The sequence below is a fragment of the Schistocerca nitens genome, chromosome 3 (genome assembly GCF_023898315.1).
Source record: "Schistocerca nitens isolate TAMUIC-IGC-003100 chromosome 3, iqSchNite1.1, whole genome shotgun sequence".
NCBI lineage: Eukaryota > Metazoa > Arthropoda > Insecta > Orthoptera > Acrididae > Schistocerca > Schistocerca nitens.
The window spans coordinates 55,010,158-55,037,689 of NC_064616.1; positions in this window are offsets into that span (position 1 = coordinate 55,010,158).

Genomic DNA, 27,532 nt, shown 5'->3' on the forward strand with positions numbered 1-27,532 from the left:
GTGGATGACGTCGTCTACTTGGTTGACGAACCAGAAAATAAGATAGAACAACTACACACAGAGTTAAACAAGCAACACAAAACCATATAAACTTCACTTTAGAGAAAGAACAATCCAGCCAAATAAACTTCCCAGATATGTCCATCACAAAGAAAACTAACCAACCCTCATTCAGCATATACATGAAAACTCCACAACAGATACTATACTACACCAGTCATCCGACAGAACCAAAAAGAATCAGCTCTCAGATATATGCTCCACAGACTAAACACAGTACCAATTGAGGAACGATACTGTAACGAGCTGGATATAATAATTCAGATAGCAGAAAATAGCGGTTACCTTGAATCTCTAGTTACAAAACTAAACAAGAAAGTCTAGAAATATCAAAACACCATACAAATCCACACATCCACGACATCGACCACAAACACACACCTGAAAACAGCACTACACAACAGGGGCATACCACAGAAACTCAACAGACAAGTTGGTACGTACTCAGATATGAAAACAAACTGACACACAGAATTGGGTATATGCTCAAGAAACAAGAATAAAAATAGCATACCAAAGCAATTACTGAATACAAAAATTTCTAAAGGTGGAGGATGGAACTGACCTATACCAAAATCTTGGCTTTTACCAACTCCAGAGTGTTGCTATATATTATGCCATATACATAGAGCAGACCAGCAGAACTTTTGAAATAACGTATATAGCACATAAAAGAGCATGTAAATATGGCACTAGCCATTCAACATCTTCAGAACACCTCCGACAAGAAATCCACCACCCTAGCACAATAGAAACAGACATGAAAATAGTGAGATACAGTAATAAGAAGAAACTCCTTACCAGGACCGGCGCAAGCCCAACTGCCGCCTCATGCGAGCTGCAAAATTGTCATCCGCCCCCCCCCCCAACCACACTCCCCCCCCCCCCTTATACACACACACATTTTTTTTTTTTAATTGTGTTATGTTAAAATCTGTCAGTTTTTATATATGGAAACTTCACTTGAAAAGTTAGTCATATGATTTAAGCAAATATTGCTCTTAAAAATAATTTTAATAAAACATGTGAATTTACGTTTAGCCGGCCGAAGTGGCCGTGCGGTTAAAGGCGCTGCAGTCTGGAACCGCAAGACCGCTACGGTCGCAGGTTCGAATCCTGCCTTGGACATGGATGTTTGTGATGTCCTTAGGTTAGTTAGGTTTAACTAGTTCTAAGTTCCAGGGGACTAATGACCTCAGCAGTTGAGTCCCATAGTGCTCAGAGCCATTTTAACCATTTACGTTTACCGGAAATGAATATTTTTACGGTTGTCTACCGATAATACATATCGAAAACAAAATATAATTACAAGACAATTTATAATTTGCATGTTAATATTCTTTGAACAATAATGTGTACAATAACTATTCTGCGTTGAATAAAATAAAAGAAACAAGATGGTAAAGAATTAATCAACTGAACGTTTTAAAATAATTGTTCAAATGGCTCTAAGCGCTATGGGACTTAACATCGGAGGTCATCAGTCCCCTAGACTTAGAAACTACTTAAACCTAACTAACCTAAGGACATCACTCACATCCATGCCCGAGGCAGGATTCGAACCTGAGACCGTTGCAAGCGCGGCGGGTCCGGACTGAAGGGCCTAGAACCGCTCGGCTTCAGCGGCCGACGAACATTAAAACAAAAAACAGACAAATCGAACCTTCCCGGCTTTCGCTTGGCGCAAACTCTTTCACTCGATCCGCGTAATTTAAGTCCACTGCAAGGTCTGCTCAATGGATATTGTTGCAAGTTCACTCAAACGAGTTTGGCTCATCGTTGATCTCAGACGTATTTTCATCAATTTTAGCTTTGAGAAACTTCTCTGTCCGCTCGCAACTGTAGCCAGTAGTGTTAGGAGAATTCTTAGAGCAACGTTAATACTGGAGCAAAAATTATGTCTTCCTATAAATTTCAAAGTCTCTATTGGACATATTCCGTGTTTCGCTTTAAGTTCTTCCTCAACTCCAGCGTATCAATGTCGTTAGACTCGTTGTTTAAAAAACCGCTGCGACGTTTCTACACTTTACGTCCAGACTCTCAGGAGGTGCATTCTTCAGCTTGCCGATGTCGTACAGAAAATCACACTGATCACAATGAGGCTTCAGCTTACTGAATTTCTTATCCAAAGATGTCCTGACTACGTCTAAAAGGTTATAGTACTATTTAATCTTGTAACGTTTCTTTGGATCATCTATTGTCTCATCCCTTCCTTCATAGGTAAAGTGTCTTTGCTTCTTGCTTTGTCGCCTGGAAGCATCGGCGAAAACGTAGATCTTCCAGCACTAATTATATGGCCAATTCTGAGGAATCCGTCAAGAAAGACATAAACTTTTCTTTTGTTCCGTAGTTCTCAAGATATTGTGCTTTCGTACTTTCAGACATTTCCACGGCCTCAGAAACGTTTATGTTAGTGCTTTGGAGGGTCTTACTGACTACACTGATGTGAAGTAGTACTTCGTACGAGAAGTAAGAGAGGTGTACTTTTTTATTTGATTTGCAAGTGCAGCGGCTTCGTGAGCGGTCATGCCATCAAATTCTTCTGATATGTGAATAAGCATCATAAACTCCTCCAATTTGAAACCTCAGGGGAGTAAGACCATCGATGCGGCTTTCCCACCAAGTTATCGGTCAGTGGCTTCAGCGTCAGGCTAGGCAAATACTTCTTCAAGAAATCCCAACTCCGAACGAAGGACGAGAAGAAATCCTACAAGTTCTTAACTGTCGGAAACATGGAAACAGCATACTGGGAAGACAGCGGAACCGTTTGTAACAAGATTCACTCAGTGACTGTTACATGGTACATAAAATGCTCTCTTGTTCACATATAAAATTCTTTTCTGGATATCAGAATGCTTTCCCTTCGTTTTCACCCCATTGTCGTACCCTTGACCTCTCATATTACACAGAGGCATTTTTTTTGTCTTCCAAGAACTTGAGTATGACTTGCTTCAAAATGGAGCTTGAAGATTCGGGCATTGAAAAAAATCTCAGGAAATGCTTGCGAATTCCGACATCGTATATCCCTTCGAGTCGTGTCTCCTGAACGAAGCGTACCACAATTGTCATCTGTTCATCTTTTGAAATGTCTGGAGTGCAGTCCAGAATGATACCGTAATACTTCGCAGATTTCATCAATAATAATATGTTCTTGCTTATAGATGACACAATAAGATGAATTATTTCGTTCTGTGTGTCTTTTCCAAGATAATGATGATACTTGTTCTCCCCTTGCTTTGTTCTGCGCAAGTGCTCCATCATTGTAATGTCGAAGTTTCGGAATAATTCGACGAGTTTCAAGAAGTTTCCATTATCCATTGAAAGAGTGTATCTTCACTGCCTGTCAAAGGCAAACATTGCTGACCCAGAAAATATATTATCTTTATTAAACGCTTAAGAACATTTTTCCAATATTCGCTTTCAATATTCAGCAGCCTTTGATGATGGGCGTCGACAGTTTGTGAGTATTCCAGTTCTTCAGAAAACGGGATCCACTTTTTGTGCGAATTCAAATGCTCCGTAGATTTCCTATGACTTTCGAGATAAGAAGCAATGTGCCACCAGTTGCTTGTACCGTTATTTGCAAGTTTTACTGCATATGACGAAAAAGTTTGTAAAAAAACCAAAAGACAGCATCCTTGCTATTTGAGTACAGCCAACATATACCTGCTTTTTCTAGATTCTGCAGAGAATAGTGTAATGCACAGGGCTGAAGCTCTGATTGCCCGCATTTTTAGGACATTCCTTGACCAAAGTCATTCGAAAGCAATCGTTAATGACATCCGGCCATCTCCCGGCACCTGAGTGAACTGTGTCTTCAATTTTGGGCTCGACGTCAATCCCATCTGCAGTGGTGACTACTGCAGCTGATGTCCTTCCGCTATTTTCCGAGTTAGGTCACTTAATTTCATTTCTGCCAGATGTGTTGTTCTCGGAGCTTTCTTTATAAACTAGGTCTTCAATCGAGTGGAGACCTGTCGAAAATCTTGTGCATGGCCCACTGTCAGCATTGCTCTTGTTTTCGGTGGTCACAGGGATGTTCTCGTCAGCTTTTTGGCCATATGCTGAAGATGAGACGTAGCTTCAGTAGCTCCACTAGTTCTCTTCGGTCTGTGGCTCAGCATCGATCTATCGTCGGACATGTCTCGACCCAGCCTGTAAAGAAACTAACTGTTGATGCCGGTGTTTGTTTAATATTTATCTTCATTTAGCTTTCCTCGTCTCCGCTTCGCATTTCTTAAACTAAAATATTAAAGAAAAGTAGGTAGGAAGCGACCCTGGTCGAAATAAAGGAATGATTCCGGCACTCATCTTGTGGAGCTGAGGAATCCTTTTCTTGTCCTCTTTCTAAATTACTAATTAGGACTCAGAATTATGTGTAGTTTGGGTTTCTGAGATCAGCGTACTCTGCACAAAGGGACTATCAAGACTCAAATAGTGGCGCTTCAAGGAAAGGGAAGCTGATATTATGACAAAAATTACAGCGCCACCAGTTAACACAGTCGAAGATAAATGGAATAAATTGAAGACCTCTGTTCACTAATCCGCACACTCTGTTTACGGAACAACGAAACCAGGACCACGAATGATCAGAAAAGACACGTGACTTTGGAATGACGATGCATGCCGTATGGTTCAAATGGCTCTGAGCACTATGGGACTCAACTGCTGAGGTCATTAGTCCCCTAGAACTTAGAACTAGTTAAACCTAACTAACCTAAGGACATCACAAACATCCATGCCCGCGGCAGGATTCGAACCTGCGACCGTAGCGGTCTTGCGGTTCCAGACTGCAGCGCCTTTAACCGCACGGCCACTTCGGCCGGCCATGCCGTATGCATGGAAAAAAACTGCAGACAAACACTATCCCCTTTGAATGCCTACAAACAAGCCTGTAGAGAGGCGAAGAAGGTCATTGCAGTAACAAAAACCGACAAGTATTCGGATATCAATTCGAAACTAGACTCATGCAAAAGAGAACGTGACATTTATCGACTAGTCAAATCAAAATATCAGAAAACGGAAGACATCCAACATTTTTACGGTAGCAGTAACGAAACAGGTGAGCTGCTGGTCGACCAAAAGAAAACCAGGAAATGCTGGAGGAGCTACTTTGAGAGAATATCGACTGAGAAATTTCCTCTCCACCAATACCAATCATGTCAGCCGTTGAAGGACCAGTTAAGGAAATTAACATTCCTGAAGTCGAGGCTGCTCTGAAGGAGACGAAGTGAGGGAAGGCCATTGGCCACGATGAATTTCCAGCAGAGTTATGGTGTTCTCGACAGTGGAATGCGGCAGGTTAGATAACAGATCTTTTCAACCAGATCATCAGAGAAGGTAGATTGCCAACAGATTGGCAGCGGAGCATCACTTTACCAATCTTAAAAAGGAAAGGAATCTCTGCTGAGTTTCTAATTACTCCCAATCAGATTACTGAGCCACGTGATGAAGATTCTTGAACGCATTCTCGGCCAAAGGATTAGAGAGACAGCTCAGATCACAAAGAACCAAGCCGTATTTATGAAAATTGTGCCACAACTGACGCAATTCATGCTGCGTGGCTGCTGGTGAAAAATGTCGCGAAAAGAACAAGTCACTGCATCTTGCCTTTCTAGACTTCGAAAAGGCTTTCGATAGGGTACCACATGATCTAATCTGGTCAGCGCTTCGAAACCATCACATTCTGGAGTACCTTGTTAACTGGGTACGGCTTCTGTGTGTAAAGAGTCCACTAAGGTTCGGCCCTATCATGACTGCTGTTTATTCTTGTGATGGACTCTGTCTCATCAGACCTGCACATGTCACTATCATGGACACTTCTCTATGCTGATGATGTCAGGTTGACTGTGGAGAACGAGTTTGATCTCCAGTACCAAACGCAAGAGGGGAACGCCCGATTCGCGCGTTATGCCCTTCGGTTCAACAAAAAGAAAACTGAGTACTTATCATCAGGTCTGCGAGAAGCTGGGACCATCGACGCTGACGGAGAAGATCTACCAAGAGTAGAAAAATTTAATTATCGTGGATCTACAATGCCTAACGATAGCCAACTTGTAGATGAGGTCAACGCAAGGACTGAGGCAGCCTGGATGAAGTGGCGAATGACAACAGGCGTCACCTGCGATAGTCGGATTAAGGATCATCTGAAGTCAAAGATCTACGGGGCTGTCATCCGTCTTGTTGCTCTCTAGAACACCGAGTGTTGGCCAGCTACAAGAGACAGAACGACGATTGGGGGTTATGCAGACTAAGATGCTTAGATGGACAGGTGGCATCACTCAGCTTGATCACGTTTCGAATGACATTATCAGGAAACATTTCGGGGTCACCCCGACCCAGAAGCAAATGCAAGACAGCCGTCTGCGATGGTTTGGACATGTGCTTCACACAGAGCATGATACCATTGCAAAGGCAGCATGCACCGTGGAAGTCATGGGAAAGAGGTCCAAGGAACGACCTAGAAGGCAAGGAGCCGACATTCTGCACAACGATGTGATGGCTGTAAATCTTCATCCAGAAGTGACACACGTCGAACAAAATGGAGACAGCGGACCCACTGAGCGGACCCTGCCACAAGGAGGGACAAACGCTAAAGAAAAGGAGAAGAAGACAAAAGGGGAAGCATTGTTATCACTAATCTCGGAAAGCTCTTGACCGATTTACTACCAGTTTTTACATGATACCCTAATGAACATTCGGACGGACATAGGCCACATATTCTTGTAATGTATTAAATATATATGTAGTATGTAAACCAGAAATGTTGTAATCAAAACTCTCGATAAGATCTTGACGAATTTATTTCCAATTCTTACACGATGCTCTGCTGAACATTCAAATGGAAAATAACGTACTGAGGATGGAGGAGAAAATGTACAGAGAGATGGGAGGGAGAGGTTACGCACAGATAGATGGGAAGAGGAGAAGATTTACAGAGAGTGAGAGAGAGGGGGGGGGGGATGAGAAGATGGACAGGGTGAGAGGACAAGGTGTGGTGTCACCGCCAGACACCACACTTGCTAGGTGGTAGCTTAAATCGGCCGCGGTCCATTAGTACATGTCGGACCCGCGTGTCGCCATTGTCAGGATCACAGACCGAGCGCCACCACAAGGCAGGTCTCGAGAGACGTACTAGCACTCGCCCCTGTTGTACGACGACGTTGCTAGCGACTACACTGACGAAGCGTTTCTCTCATTTGCCGAGAGACAGTTAGAATAGCCTTCAGCTAAGTTAATGGCTACGACCTAGCAAGGCGCCATTAATCATTTGTAACGTTGCATGTACCTCAAGATAGAGTCTCACTTGTATCATCCAGAATGCTGTATACCAAAGGACAATATAAAAGTTAAGTGTTCTAGTAGCTACGTTCTTTTCTTTATCACATTCATTACGAATCCTGTTCCAGACTTAACGCCAGACGGCGTGAGTTGACGCGTGCCCTTTCGGCTACTTCACTGTGGACTGGCTCCCTTAACAGTCCACTACACAAGGAATTTAGAATGTATATGCAATTCCCGTACTTATTTAGTAATTGTGAAGCATTGCCAGGTTTGCTAGTAACGTCTGTAAATATACAAAATTACGTGTTTCTCAATCAAATACTTTAGAAAAATAACCGCTTGAAGTTGTCACTCGAGCAAGCTGTATTCTTGGCTGACTGTACATGAAATAAAATTTGATTTCCACAAACCAAAATATCTAATGTCATTACGTTAAAATCAACTTAAATACTTTCTTCTAGTTGCACTGTTGTCCACCCTGTGAAACATAGTCTTTCCCTATCTCTACCTATAATTTTTTTAAGCTTCTCATACAACAGCGACGCAAGCGTACAGAAAAGTGCAGCCCGCTGAGACGGTCTGGCTTCGTGAGTCGATAAGGCTCAGTTTCGTAAATTTTCGTCACTTTCTTCTGAGCTCGCTGTTTCAGATGTAGCGCGTAGCAGACACAATGCGATTCGTGGTAGCATCTATAGGAAGAAGGAGAGGATTTCTCGTGACAGCAAGCAAATGGGCTGACGTTCTTTTAATTTTTCATAATTTGTTTGCTTTATAATTCTGAAATTAAGAACGTAATAGAAGGTAAATAGAAAAACATTAACGCGATGCACCGCAGTCGCTCATTGGAAAGAACCGTCACTGGACGCATGTCATCTTTATCACATATTAGCTCTTTCGTGTCTGATTATTCAATAAAGTGTAACAAACTTTTATGTCGTCTCGTTGTCTCTGTAGAGCTGTACCATGGGAGCAAGGAGAGGATATTGTTTGATGGCCAGTCTCCTCTTTATATAACACAAACTGCACGCAGCATATTAACTGGGTTCTTTATTCATAAGAATAAGAAATCTACTTAACTTTAGCTAGTTGTTGTGTGGTACAAGTTCTCTGTAATAGTACACTGCTGTTGAAGTACTAAGTCCGCTATGAACACTATTCTGGTTGCTAAGTGATGCGGAGCTAACTGCTACTGCAATTCCCACTGGGCCGCAACTGATGACACTGGAACTTCCCCAGTGAGACAAACTCGAACACACTCCAGTCCACGACGGCCATCTAAATATTGGCAGTCAGGAGGGCGTTGGCGGCACGTTTCCTGTAAGTCTGTTGTTGGCCTGTATCTATCGCCTTACAACCTCTAAGCCGCATGATGTGCTGGCGCGAGCTTACGCCAGCACATAAACCAGTCTTCATCTCTGTATCACTTCACTTTTTTCCCCTTTAGTTGCATTCTAGGTAAAATGGGAAATAAGCATATTGTATCATCAGCTGGGAGGCCCCATTCGGGGAAGTTCGGCCGCCAAGTGCAAGTCTTATTTCAGTTGACGATACACTGGGCGACTTGCGCGCCAGTGATAAGGATGAAATGATGAAGAGGACAACACAACACTCAGTCCACAAGCAGAGAAAGTTTCCAACCCGGCCGGGAATTGAGCCCAGGCCCGCTGCACGGGAGGAAAGCACGTTACCACCCACCTAAGCAGGCGGACTTTCATTCTAGGTATGGGGACATGTGCTTTTTGCTGCCCTACCAATTTTCAAAATAACAGATCATAAGAAAATGTCTGCAACTTTAAAGGATAAAAAGTCTAACTTATAAGCAACATGCATGCACACTACTAATTGCACTGTACATGAAAAATACTTATCTATTACATCAATGTAAATTATTTAATTCCAAGTCGCAACAAATTGTGACTACCTCTTTTTCCATGGTTAGGAAAAGCAATAACAGTACGTCAGATCAGTCTTGACCCCCTTAGCCAACTACCAAGACGAATTCTGTATTTTGCAGTCGTAGAGAATGCAACAATAGCTGCAATAGTTCTTCTAAAAATAAAGACAAAAATAGCTTTCATACTTACAAGGGAACCTCCCCATCGCACCCCCCTCAGATTTAGTTATAAGTTGGCAGAGTGGACAGGCCTTGAAAAACTGAACACAGATCAATCAAGAAAACAGGAAGAAGTTGTGTGGAACAATGAAAAAAATAAGCAAAATATACAAACTGAGTAGTCCATATGCAATATATACAACATCAACGATAGCTAGAGCTTAGGAGCGCCGTGGTCCTGTGCTTAGCGTGAACAACTGCGGAACGAGAGGTCCTTGGTTCAAGTCTTCCCTCACGTGAAAATTTTATTTTATTTATTTTCGCAAAGTTATGATCTGTCAGTTCGTTCATTGACGTCTCTGTTCACTGTAATAAGTTTAGTGTCTGTGTTGTGCGACCGTACCGCCAAACCGTGCGATTAGTAGACGAAAGTACGTTCCTCTCCAATGGGAACCGAAAACATTTGATCGCAAGGTCATAGGTCAACCGATTCCTCCACAGGAAAACACGTCTGATATATTGGTTCAAAATGGCTCTGAGCACTATGGGACTCAACTGCTGAGGTCATTAGTCCCCTAGAACTTAGAACTAGTTAAACCTAACTAACCTAAGGACATCACAAACATCCATGCCCGAGGCAGGACTCGAACCTGCGACCGTAGCGGTCTTGCGGCTCCAGACTGCAGCGCCTTTAACCGCACGGCCACTTCGGCCGGCGTTTGATATATTCTATACGACACTGGTGACGGCATGTGCGTCACATGACAGGAATATGTTGTCGACCCACCTAACTTGTACACTTGGCGAATGGGTAAAAAGATTCTTCTACCTTGCCCGATTTAGGTTTTCTTGTGGATGTGATAATAACTCCCAAAAAAGTGATGAAAACATAAGAGTTTGTCACATAAACTGCAACAAATGAATGCAACAGTTTCACAGTCACACAGTTTTCCCTGTGCTCTGTCAAAACATATGTTTTTAACGTTTTCCAATTTTTTCCGTGTAGACCGTTAAATCCTGCATATGTCCAAGCAAATCTGAACATGTCCTGGAATTTTCGAGAGCGAAGTTGATTGTGTGAGTGCCTGAACTTTGATAATTGACACACGTCAATTGCTAGAAAATTAAAAAGTTAAAATTTTTACGCTAACCACGAGACCACGGCTCTCGTCATATAACATCGTCCTTGATGTGACTTATGTTACACATCGACTATTCAATTTGTATATTTTGCTTATTTTTTTCACAGTTCGACAAAACTTCTTCCTGTTTTCTCGATTGATCTGTGTTCAGTTTTTCAAGGCCTATCCACTGTGCCAACTTATAACTAAATCTGAGGGGGGTGCGATGGGGAGGTTCCCTTGTTAGTGGTCACATAAATGCAACAATGGCTACTCTCAAAATAAAACAAAGTAGAAATGAATTCTCACAAAATTCTCCTCCCCTTCGACCCTCGCCTCGTCCAGCAAGGGAGGCAAACCTGCAGATGTGCTGTACTGCGCGACCGCACGTTTCGCACGTGCCTTGCGCCAGCCCTGGTTCTGATCCTTCCTGCTGAATCATCAAGTGGTGGGGGCAGAAGGGTCTACACATGCACATTCACAAATTTGTTATCTTATACGAAATGCCTAGTCAACAAGTTCTGACCAGTTCTAGATATATTCCAACCTGTTCCAACAGGCCAAAAAGCGTTAAATCCTGTTTGGTTAACATATGCGTTATATTTCTCTTGCGAATTCCTAGAAACGTTATGTTGGAGGTTTGTGTGCTTAAAGATATGCATAATCACTCCGCCTCTATGCTGCCGTCATATTTCGCTTCCGCATTTCAAGCAACAGGAAACAGATATGCAGATTCAACGAACTTAAATGCAGGTGTTGCCTCTTTACCCGTCTGTGCTGCGTGGTTACATAAGCTGGTTCTGCAACAGCTGCTCGTCAGACCACCACCAGACGTCAGTCACCCACTGCTGCCACTACGAGCGAGCTATCGAAGGTAGCATACTGCTGTATGCAGTAAGTTTTATGTTGAAACTTCCTGGCAGATTAAAACTGTGTGCCGGACCGAGACTCGAACTCGGGACCTTTGCCTTTCGCGGGCAAGTGCTCTACCAAGCAAGTTTCATATCAGCGCACACTCCGCTGCAGAGTGAAAATCTCATTCAAGTTTTATGTTACTGAAAACTAATCCAGAGGAAATCATTGTGGACTGGATCAAGCCAGTAAGATGACTAGAGGTCGAACAAAAGCAACGTACAAACATTTTCAAATCATCGACATTTATTTCCCAGAGAAAATGTGTTACATAAAAAGAAGAAAGACTGCTAAGTATGACGAAAATATACAACATGGGTAAGTATAGCAAGAACATGTCAACGTCAATGCAATTCTCGAAAAATTTTGACGATTATATGAACGAACGGAATTTTGCAAAACATTGACATTCTGCTACGTTACAGTTCTTTTGACGGTCTGTGAGAATCATGCATTGTGAAACTTTGTTTTTTAACGATTTATGTGAATGAAATTCTGTGGCAGACCTACCAGTATATTGTGTTGTCAGAAGAGAATCAAAACAGCAGAATAGTTTTGTCAAGAGAGATCAGTCACTTAGAATGTGGACTAGTCAGTGGATGTCACGCGGGTAACAAAGCTACGAGTATCAGGGACATTTTAGCCCCATCTTAAGCTACCCAAGTCGATTGTTGGTGATTTGAAGTGGAAACACGAAGGAACAACCAGAACTAAACGTGGACCAAGCAAACCTTGTATGCTGACAAACAGAGACCATTGAGCATGAAGGAAGGTGCTTGTAAGGAATAAATAATCACATGAGATAAGCAGTAGGAATCATTTGTGAACTCCAGAGTGCTGCCGACAGTCTAGCTAGCGAACTGACTGTGCATAAGGAATTAAAAAGTATGCGGTGCAATGGTGCAGCAGGCCCTCCTAAGCCACACGTTTTCGTAGTCAATGGTTCAAATGGCTCTGAGCACTATGGGACTTAACTTCTGAGGTCATCAGTCCCCTAGAACTCAGAACTACCTAAACCTAACTAACCTAAGGACACCACACACACCCATGCCCGAGGCAGGATTCGAACCTGCGACCGTAGCGGTCGAGCGGTTCCAGACTGTAGCGCCTAGAACGCTCGGCCACCCCGGCCGGCCGTAGTCAATGCAAAGAGATGCTCGAGGCGGTGCAAAGAGTGACGCCACAGGACAGTGGATAACTGGAAACGATGATGTGTAGTGGTGAATCACAGCAATCTGCCAACAGCGAATTACGGAGGAGGAAGAGCTGGTGTTACGTTACGGGGAGGGTTTCGTGGTTATGGCATAACAGGACAGAGCACCCTATTATTAAGCAGCATCTGTGAGACAACGGTTTATGGACAATAACATTGCCGGCCGCGGTGGTCTAGCGGTTCTAGGCGCGCAGTCCGCAACCGCGCGACTGCTACGGTCGCAGGTTCGAATCCTGCCTCGGACATGGATGTGTGTGATGTCCTTAGGTTAGTTAGGTTTAAGTAGTTCTAAGTTCTAGGGGACTGATGACCACAGATGTTAAGTCCCATAGTCCTCAGAACCATTTGAACCTTTTTTTTTTTTTTTTTGACAATAACATTCCTGAAATTGACTAGCCAGCCCTGAGTTGCAATCTGTATCAGATGCAAAAGCTTTGGGATGAACTTCGACTTCACTCTCGATATCTGTCAAACACTACTACCTTCTCTGGTTTCACCTCTAGAGAAAGAATTTACTACCATTCCTCCAGATACATTGACACTTCACTGAAAGCATCCGAAGCAGTCTTCAAGATTAATGTCCAGTGGTAGACAATGATTCACACGATAATAAAGTGAAAGACGTAATTGCAGAGTAGGAAGTTGCATGCGACATCATTCCATCAATTGAAAGATGCCTACAAAAAGTGTTTTACGCAGTTTTGGAAACGATTCACATAATTATTGTCTGGGATTTCACATATTGAACAGCACGCAATAAATCTTGGGAGCACATGGTGAGGGATCGTACTCGATTTCAGAGGAGAACTGAATATATAGACTTAATTATAGCGCCAATATTAGATTCTCACCTCGACACTTAACACAGTGGTGGATGTAAGGTACCGCTCAGCCAAGCGTCTATCTTACACTGAAGTGACAAAAGTCACAGGACACCACCTAACATCGTATCGTACCTCCTTTTGGCTGACATAGTGCAGCAGTTCGACGTGCCATGGACTCAACAAGTCGCTGGAAGTCCCCTGCAGAATACTGAGTCATGCTGTCTCTACAGCCGTCCATAATTGCGAAAGTGTTGCCGGTGCAGGATTTTGTGCACAAACTGACCCCTCGATTATGTCCCATAAATATTTGATGGGATTCATGTCGGACTCTCTGAGTGGCCAAACCATTCGCTCGAATTGTCCAGAATCTTCTTCAAAGCAATCGCGAACAATTGTGCCCCAGTGAGATGGCGCATTGTCGTCCATAAACATTCCATCTTTGTTTGGGAATATGAAGTCTTTGAATGGCTGCAAATGTTCTCCAAGTAGCTGAAGAAAACCATTTACAGTCAATGATCCGTTCAGTTGGACCAGACCACGTAAACACACTCCACACCATTATGGAACCACCACCAGCTTGCACAGTGCCCTTTGACAACTTGTCTCCATGGCTTCGTGGGGTCTGCGCTACACTCGAACTGAAATTGCAACTTATCTGACTAGGCCACGGTTTGCAGCCTTATAGGGTCCAACCGATATGGTCAGGAGCCCAGAAGAGGTACTACAGGCGATGTCGTGCTATTAGCGAAGTCACTCGTGTCGGCCTTCTGCTGCCACAACCCATTAAAGCCAAATTTTGCCGCGCTGTTCTAACGTATACGTTTATCGTACGTCCCACACTGAAATTTCTGCTACTATTTCACGCAGTGTTGCTTGCCTGTTAGCACTGCAACTCTACGTAAACGCCGCTGCTCTCAGTCGTTAAGTGAAAACGTCGGCCCCTGCGTTGTCCGTGGTGAGAGGTAATACCTGAAATTTGGTATTCTCGGCACACTCATGGCGCTGTAGATCTCGAAATACTGAATTCCCTAACGATTTCCGAAGTGGGATGTCCCATGCGTCAACTCTAACTGCCGTTTCGCGTTCCAAGTCTGTTAATTCCCGTCGTATGCCCATTATCAGGTCGGAAACCTTTTCATACTAATCACCTGAGAACAAATGACAGCTCTGCCAATGCACTGCACTTTTATAAAAAAAATCAAATGGTTCTAAGCACAATGGGACTTAACATCTGAGGTCATCAGTCCCCTAGACTTAGAACTAACCTAAGGACATCACACACATCCATGCCCGAGACAGGACTCGATCCTGTGACTAGCAGCAGCGCGGTTCCGGACTGAAGGTCCTAGAACCGCTCGGCCACAACGGCCGGCGCACTTTTATACCTTGTGTCGCCATCTGTATGTGTGCATATCGTTATCCCATGACTTTTGTCACCTAAGTGTATTTCGCTCTGACAAGGAAAAAGAGCCCAGCGAACGCTGGCAGTTGTTTTGAAATGTGAGACTCAACGACTTAGCTTATCACACGCGATTTAAACAGCGGTAGTTAATTTTTTTACCTCAAAATTGCGGTCAGCCAATGTAATTCATGCAGTACAGAGACGCAGAGAGGCAACAACATCTGCATCAGAGTTCCCTGAATGCGTATGTCTGCATCCTGTTGTTTGAAATGTACATATACAACACGCACAGTTAAGATTGGGCTTCCTCATGTGTACCTCGAAGTACGCATACCTCTGTGATGATGCCCCTTGGAGATGTGGAAGACGAAATATGGTGCTTGTGCTGACAAGACGGGACTTGGTGACTAACCGACTAATCGCATTTCATGCCTGTCAGAACATGTTGACTGAGCATGATGGTGTGTTATAAAAGACGCACCACGAGTAGCTTGCCGTTATTGCTGCAGTGTCAAAGACGTCACCACCAATGTCGTCAACAGAGTTTCCCCCATCGCTCAGTGCTTTCTTCTTTTTTGTATACAAAATATGACATACATTACATAATGCTTGGACTAATTAAATTTATGTTTCGCTTATGAATTACTTATAATACGAGAAAGCAGGGATTCATCTGCTTGCGTGGTTAGACACTGGACTCGCATTCGGGAGGACGACGGTTCAATCCCGCGTCCGGCCATCCTGATTTAGGTTTTCCCTAAATCACTCCAGGCAAATGCCGGGATGGTTCCTCTGAAAGGGCACGGCCGACTTCCTTCCCCGTCCTTCCCTAATCCGATGAGACCGATGACCACGCTGTCTGGTCTCCTTCCCCAAACAACCAAACCAACCAACCTCTGTTTGCATGTTGCAGAGCTTGAAGCTTCTGGGCGCCAGCAGAAGTGTATTATGCGTTGAAAGATCATTTCTGTTGGAAGGCAGATAGTGCCATCCAATATCGAGCACGAGATACGCAAGAATCAAATTTGGAGCAACAACACTGGTTTATCTGAAAGACTGCAAAATACATCTGCCATCAAGATTCTCAACTATCAGTGATGACTTTCACAACAATGGCACCATGTGCATGATGTATTGTGGACGAGTGAACTAAATGGACATAGTTGATTTTGAAAATAGTGATACACACTAATATACTTTTTTCATGTGAAGCTAGCAGATGATTGTTTATACAGGGTGGAGCAAATAAAAGTGGCCCGGACGAGTGGCTACGATTGGAGGTGAATGTATGTATATAACCACGCCCTGTGACCCGCACACCACATGTGCACTGCCACATGAGCTGCACCGGTTCAGAAGGTAGTGCAGGCTGTATCATTGTGAGTTGAGCAGTGCAAAAGTAACGATGGTACTCATAGTGGAGCATCTGGCGTCCGTTGTGGAAAGATACGTGACAACAGTGTCGTGGAAACGCTGTGGTCAGTTGTTTGCTGAGAAGTTTGGTTCAAATGGCTCTGAGAACTATGGGACTTAACTTCTGAGGTCATCAGTCCCCTAGAACTTAGAACTACTTAAACCTAACTAACCTAAGGACATCACACACATCCATGCCCGAGGCAGGATTCGAACCTGCGACCGTAGCGGTCACGCGGTTCCAAACTGAAGCGCTTAGAACCGCACGGCCACACCGGCCGGCGCTGAGAAGTTTAGTGGTGTCAAATTGCCAGCAAAGAGTGGCATGCAGCGCTTAGTCCGAAAATGGCGTCAGACAGGATCTGTCTTGAACAACTCAAAAAACATTAAGAAACGTGCCCACAAACAAGAAAATATGGCTACAGATCACCAGAAAATATTCAGAGTCCTACCAAATCAACACGACGCCTGTCACAAGATACAGTTATATCACGTCGATCGTGTGGACGACTGCTCCACGTGCGTCTCTACCGAGTATCTGTTGTTCATGCATTAAAACCAGCAGATGCTTCTAGCACCTCCAGTTTTGTGAGTAGCTGTTCACTGAGATAACAATGAATGGCTTGAACATGGATCTGTTCTGTATGTCTGATGAAGCATGGTTTCATTTGAGTGGTTATGTCAACCCACAAAATCACAGGTTTTGGGCAACTTCGAACCGCCTTCAGCAACTTGCTGACCATGGCCCAAAGTGCCAAGAGATGAATGGTAGTCACTTTCAATATATGGTACAGTCAGGTTAGTACCGTATTACCGTTCCTCTGCTGTGTTGCTTTGTATTCTGGAAGTCTGTTCCCTGGGCCACTTTTACTTGCCCCACTCTGTATAACTATCGTCAGTTCCTATTCGTTAAGCATCATGTAGTGGAACTACACTGCTCTACAAAACTCAAGAACACGCTAGATAACGTAACATAACATGTTAACTACTTGGTGCGAATGAATGAAAGAGTGGGAGCATGTTGACAGATCTTCCAGTCGCGCAGAGGAAGGTGGACGTCACACTGTGCGAAGTCAGCGTGTCCACAGCGCTAAATGCAGCTGGCCCCACGACACGAGGCACTTAGAGGAATAAGAAAAGAATGCGTGCCGATCAGTGAGCAGTTACAGTGTGCTGTCGTGGTGTTCTTCCTTACAACATGGCCCAGGGACAGCATCTGGATAACATCACATGCGGAAGAGTTATCGGGAAACTGGAAGCAGGACAAAGGTGATGAGTGTAGCCTAGGAATTTGGTAATGTTGCTCACAGCATTTTTTCACGTGCATGGGGAGCGTTCCAAACTACAGACACTGCTGCCTGAAGGAGAGGGGGTGTTCGACCACAGTCAACTATGACCATTACATTGTGGAATAGACGAGAATGTACTCACATCAAACAGTGGGTGCAATTGCAACCACATTCAACGGGACTCTCACGCTCCACAGTGCCACGGCAACTGTATAGGGGAGGTATCGTTACCAGACAAAAAGTATGTTGTCTTCAGTTGACACTCTACATTGACAGTGCTGTTTGTGATGGTACTAAGAGAGTAGAGACCTGACCTACGAGCAGTGGGGTCACGTGCTCCTCTGGGATGAGAGCAGATTGAGCCTGAGTAGAGTTTTTGGACGCACCCTCATTGGCGAGAGGTGGGAACACGTAATACACCTGGGAACATGATCGTTATGGCGGTCCAGATGTTATAGTGTATGGAGAAATAATGTTTCTTGGGTGTTCTGTCCTCCAAATCTTTGAATACTGTCCAGCCACCTGTCAGTGTTATTGTGAAACTGTACTTCTTCCCCATGAGCGTCTTTTCAAGGATGCATTCACCCCTGAATTCGTTTTTATGGATGACAATGTGTAAGCGCATCAAACAGCGCAGACAGCTCTCAGGATGAGGAGATATTCGGCGAATGTGGCCTTTCCATTTCCGTGACTTAAATACGATGAAGCACATGTGGGATCACTGGGGAGACATATTCGTGTTGCAGAGCATCCTCATTCACCGACGAGCATCCAGCAGTTGTCAACTGTGCTGGAACGCTATACCACAAAACTGCTGACCAACCTCGTGACCAGCATTGCAGAGCAGTGGTGACCGCATACCCCATTGAGAAACACTTCCGCCTTTTGTAATGCCTAGGCGACCATCATAAATCGCGATGACTGCAGAGTAATTATTGTCTTTGAATGAAAGTGTAGTTTCTGTTCGTCTCATTGCGTACTTCCTTTAGATACTTGCTGTACTATACTGTAGCAGTTCATTCTAGGTATGGGCCAAGCTTCACCCTATGTTGCTTGGCACTCCAAGCTTCACCCTATGTTACTTGGCCCTCCAAGCTTCACTCTATGTTACTTGGCACTAACACATCATACGAAAGTTCCTTTTGTCCTTACCTTCTGCATACCAACGTCTGAGATATTAATATCCTCTCTCTGAAAGTAGATTGTTGTGGCTCCTTGTTTAACCCTTGAGAGTGTTTAGTTCTAATATACAATGTCATTGGTTTTTCATTATAGCCGGCCTGGGCGGACGAGCGGTTCTAGGCGCTACAGTCTGGAACCGCGCGACTGCTACCGTCGCAGGTTCGAATCCTGCCTCGGGCGTGGATGTGTGTGATGTCCTTAGGTTAGTTAGGTTTAAGTAGTTCTAAGTTCTAGGGGACTGATGACCTTAGAAGTTAAGTCCCATAGTGCTCAGAGCCATTTGAACCATTTTTTGTTTTCATTATAGTCTAAATTCTTTTTCAGAAGTGAAAGAGAAAATAATACAATCGCTTAAGAGGGAGTGCTTTAGAGATTATTAAACGTTTGTTGTTTTTAAGGATTATGACAAGGATGAATGTAATTATTCAGCCTTTCCGGACGAGGATTTATCATGTTAAATAATCGGGTTTCTGCCGGTTATTAGCGTATTTCCTGCACGATATTTCAACTGCGTGAATCGCTGTCTTCTTCAGGTGCTATCTGATGCTGATTCCGGTATTTGTGCTTTTGTTGTGTAAGGCGCTCCGTCTGCGGTCCGCGCCGCGGCAGGCGCTCTGTCCGTGGTATTCGCTGACCGGTAGCAGCGACTGTAGGGTTTTCTTCTAACAGAGGCTGTTCCGAGCGCTGTGCGCCTACTTCGTGGTTATTATCCGTTATCAGTCTTGCTGTGTTAAGTTCTGAATGATGTCCAAGCAGTGCTACACGATTATCTTCCGATTGTCGTCATTTAAGTCCTCCTGTGATCTAGGACGTTGTGTTACCGTGGTTAACGCGTTAGGCGTTCCGTCCGAAATCCTTGCCCGCCAGAAGCGGCTGCAATGTTATTTTCAGGCCGATAATGTTCAAATTACCGCTCGAAACTCGGAATAAAGTCCTCACGTAATGTGCCTGTTGTCTGAGGTAGCATTTCCTGTCCGTCCTTTTTTACATGTTTCTCTAACTCCATCTTCATACTTGTGTCCCTTGAGGGTCTCGATCTTGTCTCCGTTACGTCTTCAGAAGATCGAGTGCCGAGTTTCAAGCCGAGTTCAGCTGGAAACCAGTGTCACGGTTAATGAGATTCTCCGCGACCTTAATCTCAATGGATTCTATTATGACACTGTCCCAGAGTCTCGATGTTTGTATTAAAATCTTGGCAGCATTATACTTCATAGAATGATTGAGATCTAAACAATGCTCGGCAATCGCTGACTCGGTTGCCTGTCTCAGTCTGGTGTGCCTTTGGTGCTCTTCGCACCTGATGTCAGAGGTCCTGGTCGTGTGGCCGACGTATGCCATACCACATTCACATGGTACGTGGTAAACGCCCGGTTTCTCTAGACGCCGATCATCGTCCATACACTCTAGCACAGCCTTGATCTTGGTAGGTGGATGGAACACGCTTTTGATGTTATATTTGAGGAGAATTCTGCTGATTTTGGCAGATATCGGCCCGGCTTATGGCAAATATGCAATCTTCTTCGTTTCTTGTTTTGCCTCTTCAGGAACCTGTGGTGGAGAAACAGGGCACAGTGCCTTTTGAACATCTCGAGATGAGCATCTATTTTTGTAGAACACAGATTGTAGATGTTCTATCTCCGTTGCCAAATTATCAGGATCTGAGTTTGTGCCCAGTAAACCAGGGTTCTGAGTACACCGTTTTTCTGTGCCAGGTGTTGGCAGCTGCTGGCTTGCAAATACAAATTGGTGTGAGTGGGTCTGCGGTTCACACTGTGACTGAATGTACCATCTGCCTTCCTCTTAACTAGTACATCTAAGGAAGGGAGTAGTCCATCCTTCTCCAGTTCCATGATGAATTTAAAGTTAGGGTGGCGTGAGTTTAGGTGGTCGAAGAAAACATCGAGCTTTTTCCTTCCGTTGGACCATATGACAAACGTGTCATCCACGTACCAAAAAAAGCATTTCGGATGGCCTGGGCCCGATGTAAGTGCCTCCTCTTCAAATCTTTCCATAATGAGTTTGGCCACCACCGGTGAGAGAGGGTTGCCCGCTGCCACCCCTTCCATTTGCTCGTAGAATTGATCCCCATAGGGGAAGTACGTCGAGGTCAATATGTGCCTGAATAAGTCCAGGAGAGCACCGTCGAACTTTTCTCCAATCAGGTCAAGTGAATCATTCAGTGGTACGCGGGTGAACAGGGAAACCACGTCGAAACCGAGCATAATGTCAGAGTCCGTGATCTGTAGCTGCCTGAGGCATGGTAGGAAATCCTCTGAATTGCGAACGTGATGGGCACACTTCCTCACACAAGACGAGGGCATCTTCTTAAAGAGTTGAGCAGTGAGCAGTGAGGTAGGTGGCTGCATCAATGTTGCTGACTATTGGAAGTAGAGGAACCCCTTCCTTGTGCTCCTTAAGCAGGTCATAAAGTCTGGGTGGTACTGGTGCTTTAGTCCTTAGCTGCTTAAGAATCTTTTCTGGAAGTCCGGTTTCCTTCAGAAGAGTCCTGATCTTCTTATTCACCTTGTTTCTGGGTCCATTTCTACTGGTCTGCATGCCGGGTCATCCAGAGGTTGTACCTTACTGTCATAATCTGTATTATGTAGGACGACGATAGCATTCCCCTTATCTGCTGGTAACACCACAATGCTATCTCGTCACCGGAGATGTTTGATATGAGCAGCTTTGTTTTAGTGAGCGCCCTACACGTCTCTCTTTGGACTTCTTCAGCCTAGCCTCACTGGCAGGAAGTTTCAGGGCCACCTGCTCCACTGCGCTGATGAAGGCCGCAACAGGAACATTTCTGGGGGTAACTGCAAAATTAAGACCTTTGCTGAATACTTTCAAGGTGGTCGCGTCAGGTTGACGACCGTGTGAGCGTTCTCGTTCTGCTACGCCTTGTGGCTGAGACGCTGAAAACTGGCAAGTTGACAGGACGCTGATTTCTTCCTCGTGCACTCCGCTAGAGACCAGGAGGTGCCATCAACTCGGTCCCAATCTTGTCTGGTAAGATAATTTGCTATAAAAAGAAGGTGTAGAGACAACAATTCTCTGGATGTCACATCAAGTTGGTGTTGCATGTCACGTACCCGCTCCCTGACCAATGCTAAGCTCGCTGCATAGTACTGTGCATTCCGACGGCCTGGGACAATTCCAACAGGACAAGGCGACACCCCACACGTCCAGAATTGCTACAGAGTGGCTCCAGGAACACTCTTCTGAGTTTAAACATTTCCGCTGGCCACCAAATTCCCCACACATGAACATTACTGAACATGTCTGGGATGCCTTGCAACGTAATATTCGGAAGCGATCTCCACCCTCTCGTGCTCTTACAGATTTACAGACAGCCCTGCCGGATTCATGGTGTCAGTTCCTCCAGCACTACTTCAGACATTAGTCGGCCACGCCACGTCGTGTTGCGGCACTTCTGCGTGCTCGCGGGGGCCCTACACGATATTAGGCAGGTGTACCAGTTTCCTTGGTTTTTCAGTGTAGTTTGCCTACAAAGAGGAATTCAATAGCATTTAAATTTTATTAAGGCAAATTCCGCTGTCAAAACTTTGTCGTCTAATGGGGATATCTCGTACATTTACTCAAATTATAACAGCCTACTATTTCCAATAGATGATATTTTAAACACCTTTGAAGACTAAGTAGACTGTGTATTAAATTCGCATGCTTCCAATTTGTGGCAGCATAAGTTGACATCCTATTTGTGCTACAGATCAAAGTTAAGTGTGATTTACTGTATCAAAATATAAAAAAAGTGTATAATAAATTTGTATACATAGAATTTTTGTTTGAGTTTTTTTCACTTCATTCCCTCTGTAATATATTACAGTGATGTGCCTCATTAAAGTAAGCATTCCAGAGAGAGAGAGAGAGAGAGAGAGAGAGAAGAAATTTACTTTGGTGCATAAATCATAGGGGTATAATTAATCGAATATGATGAGCCAGAAGTGGAAATACTGAATGTAATTTTTTAATGTTGTGTGCACACACGTGAAATTGAATTTAGTGATGAGCAATACAGTATTTACACAGATGGAACATTATGCGTTGAGCGTGTGTGTGTGTGACAGAGGGGGGCAGAACGCATGTGAGATGATAGGTGCAGTGTCTGATGACCATCCATTAATAATTTGATTACAACTGCCCCTCTCACTAGTATCCAGGGGATAACGGCAGTCACCCTGTAAAATGACTATCATTGCTCCATTTAATAGTGTCCAGAGGGTAATGGCAACCACTCTGTAAACTCAACATAATTGCCGCGCTCAGCAGTATCTGCGGCTAGCGGCAGTCATCAAGTTAACTGACAATCATTTCCCTCATACAGTGGTACCAAGAATAATGGCAGTCACGCAGTCAAATGACCGTCAGTACGCTCACCCAATTGTGTGTGTGAGTGTGAGGGGGAGTGTATGAAGAAAACGAAATAAAGCTATTGTAAAAACACCCAGTTCCTGGATTACTTTGTAATTTGAGATATAAAAAGAGAGATAGAGATGAAATAAGAGGTATATATATATATATATATATATATATATATATATATATATATATATATATGTGTGTGTGTGTGTGTGTGTGTGTGTGTGTGTGTGTGCGTGCGTGCGTGTGACAGAGAGAGAAAATCTATGCAAGTCAGAGGAAGGTGCTTACCTAATTTTTAACACAATTCAAGTGATGCTTTCGTATTTTTTTAACGTGATGTAAATTCTTGTGAAAGTTATATGATGTTTTCGACATGGAAGTACTGTATATCCTTGAACATGGCGCAATTTTCAAACGACTGGCTGATCCATTTTAATTCTATGCTGTGACTGACTGGAGAGAGAGTGAGAAGGGGGAGGAGCATGATGACATAATAGAAAATGGATATGGCTTATCATGCGACGATGATGTCATAAATAACAGAATCGTGGTTTGTAATGCCATGCATTTGCCTCTGGCGTGTAGATAACCCCCATTAGCACTTGCATTTTGCACGGTCTTTTAAGTGCATAGTGGACGGCCTCATAGATATACTACCAACATGACTTATTTTTTAGAACGACGGTCACACGTTGTGCTTGAGTATGATGACAATTTTGGAGCTCAAACATCTCCTCTATAAGAATCAACATAGATTCAACAAGTGCCGATAGTGTGAAACGTAACTTGTCTCTATTTGTTCTGGAGAAACCAAAGACAGTAAATATCAGAGCTCAGATATATGCTGTGGTCTTGGCTTCTGGAAAGTCTTTGAGACAATTCTGCTTCAGAGTAAACGAAACACAGTGCTGAATATTGGTGAATAAACAGTTCAGAAGCATGGCTTCCTGGGGAACATAAACGGCTTTGCCAGTAAAAAGTAAATGTAAAAAGTGGAAATAACGTTCGGCATTCGTCGAAAAGCCTGACAGGCTTGTTTCTGTTCTGGAGTAGTAAAGAACTGTTACAAACAATGACTATACAGTGAAATATTTGCCTCTGAGCAAACAGTTTTGAGTCAAAATCCTCCAACTTATTGCAGTAACCATTTATGCAATGCAGCAGCCACTTATGATCTATTAGTGATACCGGAATGGGATGGCAGACAGATTCAGTAGCACTTTAAGGCTGTTCACCGACGGGACGGCAGTATATTAGCAGACCGTATCATTAAATGCAGGAATATATGCAGATGATGATGGCCTCCGCTCAGTGGTTTTAAACTCTGCCAGCAGAGTTCCAGTTGCTAAATGCTCTATGCCTAGTCCACTACACTTAGATACAATGTAACCATCCTTTCTAAGCAGATTCACGTGGAGTCAGATCTCTATAAACAGATTTTTCGTGGATCCTTGAATGTATTAAATGCCCACGAATTCATCATTTTCAGCGATTATACCAATGTAGGGCCATTTTCCAATGCAAATGCCGTAAACTGCAATTTTATGTATCCGCCAGTCGTATCCAGAATTTCCCATACAATATGTTTAAAGTAATTTGCAAGCCTTGCTTGTGCGTCTGCAACTGTTTACTCTTTTTCCAGCAACAGTTCATATTCTGCCTTCATGGCAATTACTTTCACCACTTACTCTACCATTCATTTTTTGACTTTGAGCGCTTCCATTTCCCGTTCCCGTTTTTGAATGCATACTCACTTAAGGGAGTAACTTTTTTAAGGTGGAATGACTTTAAAAAGTCAGTTAAGTCTGTTTTTTTCTCAACCCTTGCATCCACACTCAAAAAATTATGCTGTGTTCTATAACCAACCCATTGAATTTATTGTTGTACAGTTACGGCTGGTAACACTCAGCTCTGGGTATATACGAAATCATTGTAACAAGGCATTCTATTTGTTGCTGACAACTCTTGCTACTATTGCACAACATTATGAACTGTTCATTATTGTGTAAGCTTTACAGCTGTGAACTTCAACTCTGGATTCTCATTGAAGACAAACTGGAACTATAAATCTCAATACAACAGATTAAGCTATGAAGCGAAAGAAGAGCATATTAGGAAGTTATTGTCTACTGTTCATATAGAAGAGGATGATGCCACAGATTTCAGCGACGAAGAACCTACAGACGAATGGATTCCAACTTGGAAGATGCTGCTACTTTAGATATTGAAGATGCTTTTGGTGCTTGTAGTGATATTGAAGTTGAAAGAGAGATAAGTGATAATGGTAACGATGAAAATGACAGATCTGACGAAAACAATGAAGCAATTGTGTCTTCGGCAGGCATTTTACGTGATAAAGATGGAACTAAATGGCATAAGGTACTTTTTGGGACAAGAAAGTTGCTGAAGCATAATATTTTAAGGGAAAGTACTGGTCCAACATGCACAACAAAACGTCTTTCTTTCAAAGACACCTTCAAGAGTATATTTACAGAAAAAATGTGTGATATAAGAGTATGTGAAACCAACAGGAAGGCAAATCAGGTATTCACAAACTATAACATCAAAGCAGCGAAAGTGTGGAAGCTGTCGACAACTGAAGAATTTAATGCAAATCTTGGTATACTGATTATAGCTGGAGTAAGATTCTCTAATACTGAACACTCAAAGGAAATGTGGAAAAATGAATTCTCATTGTACTGAGCAAGTTTATTCCTCAACAGGTATTGGCAGGTAAGTAGATTTATAAGACTTGACAATGTGAACACTAGGGCTGAGCGTCTGAAAAGTGACGAAGCTGCTGCAATATCTGACATGTTTGAAATACTAAATCCAGAAATGCAGAAATATAGTCAACGACAATTTCCTCAGAACTCTACCATTAGCAAGGCTGTCGATGACTTGGAATTTGTCCATAGTTAGTACTGGGAAAAGAAACAAGCTCTATACACCGCCAGAAATGCAGCCTTCCTCTTCACGCCAAGAACTGTCATTTATATTTGGATTCAGTAAAGATAAAGTTTCTCAGTGTTCATATGTTCCAAAGAAGAAGAAAGCAGTTCTAATGTTATCCACAATGCATTGTGATCCGTCCACTTCTCGCCCTCTTTCAAAGCCAGATGTTATGCATTATTATAACAGAACAAAAGGGGGCCTTGATAATATGGGCAAGTTGCGTTCTCATTACAGTGTAAAGAGGAGGCATTTTTTACAACATTCTGGACATTTCTTGATTAGCGACATACATTATTTACACAGAAAATAATCCTCAAGCAAAAAAATGACGCAGAGTATTTCTAATTAGGGTTGCCATGTGTAGCAGGGACCTCGGCGGGCATTGAGATGGAGGTGTAGAAATGAAGTAAAAAGTTTATTTAATGTAATTACTTTTTATGTTGAACATAATTACATGGAGCTTGGTGCAACAGAAGCAGTTGGTACACCATATTTTTCGGAAGATTTCAGCTTTTTCAGCAAGTCTTGTTTCCATTTTACGTATTTATAAAACTCCGTGCAAGTCAGCTTGTAGTTAAACAGGCACTGCAAGATTGATGTCACAGTCCCTGGCAGCAGTCGATTTCTTTCATCAGTCCACCGGGCCGACATCAGAGAAAATACTCTTTCCACAGGGACGTTGTGTGTAAATCCTCCTTTCTTCCATGGAGTGTTTAGACTTCCGTTCTTACGAGTCACGCTTAGTTTCTAGAAAGCTCTACAGATACATACATTCCTGAAAGCAATTGTCGCCTGAAATCTTCATACCATTTTTAGTCAGGTATATGATCGTGTTTTCAACCATTGCTCAATCTGGGGTTTCAGATAGCGTCATCCAATCAAAATACTTGATATTTATTAAAAGAAATAGCTCATTCCTCTTAGTAATCAAATGCTATTAAAAGCCATTGTCTCTTCCTAAGATTTCGAAATGAAATTAATTATTTCTTGATTATGGTTCTTATTGTTTAATTTGTTCAGATTCATCTTGGTTTTCATGCCAATAAAATTGCCAGTCTTCCTTTCATTCAGACATCTTTCAGTGTCACTTAATATATTTCTTATTTCAGTTATCGAGGCTTTATTTTTCACCATGCTTTTTATATATTTTCAAACGCAGCCAAGTTTGACTGCAGAAACATGAAGTAAATTTCACTGATCGGACTACTGAAAAACTCTGAAACTATTTTAGGTGGCCTGTCTTCGGTGCCACAACATTGTTTTTATGGAATCCAAAGCTTAAGAATTCTCTCAGCTGCGGGCATTAACGACACCCAGCTTATTTTTGAGGCAGATAAAAGAGTCTGATGATTGACATCAACGTATAAGCAGAACACTTTCAGCTTCTCTGTCCTTATCGCGTATATTGAAAAATAATGAAATACACTCATGACGATTATTTCAA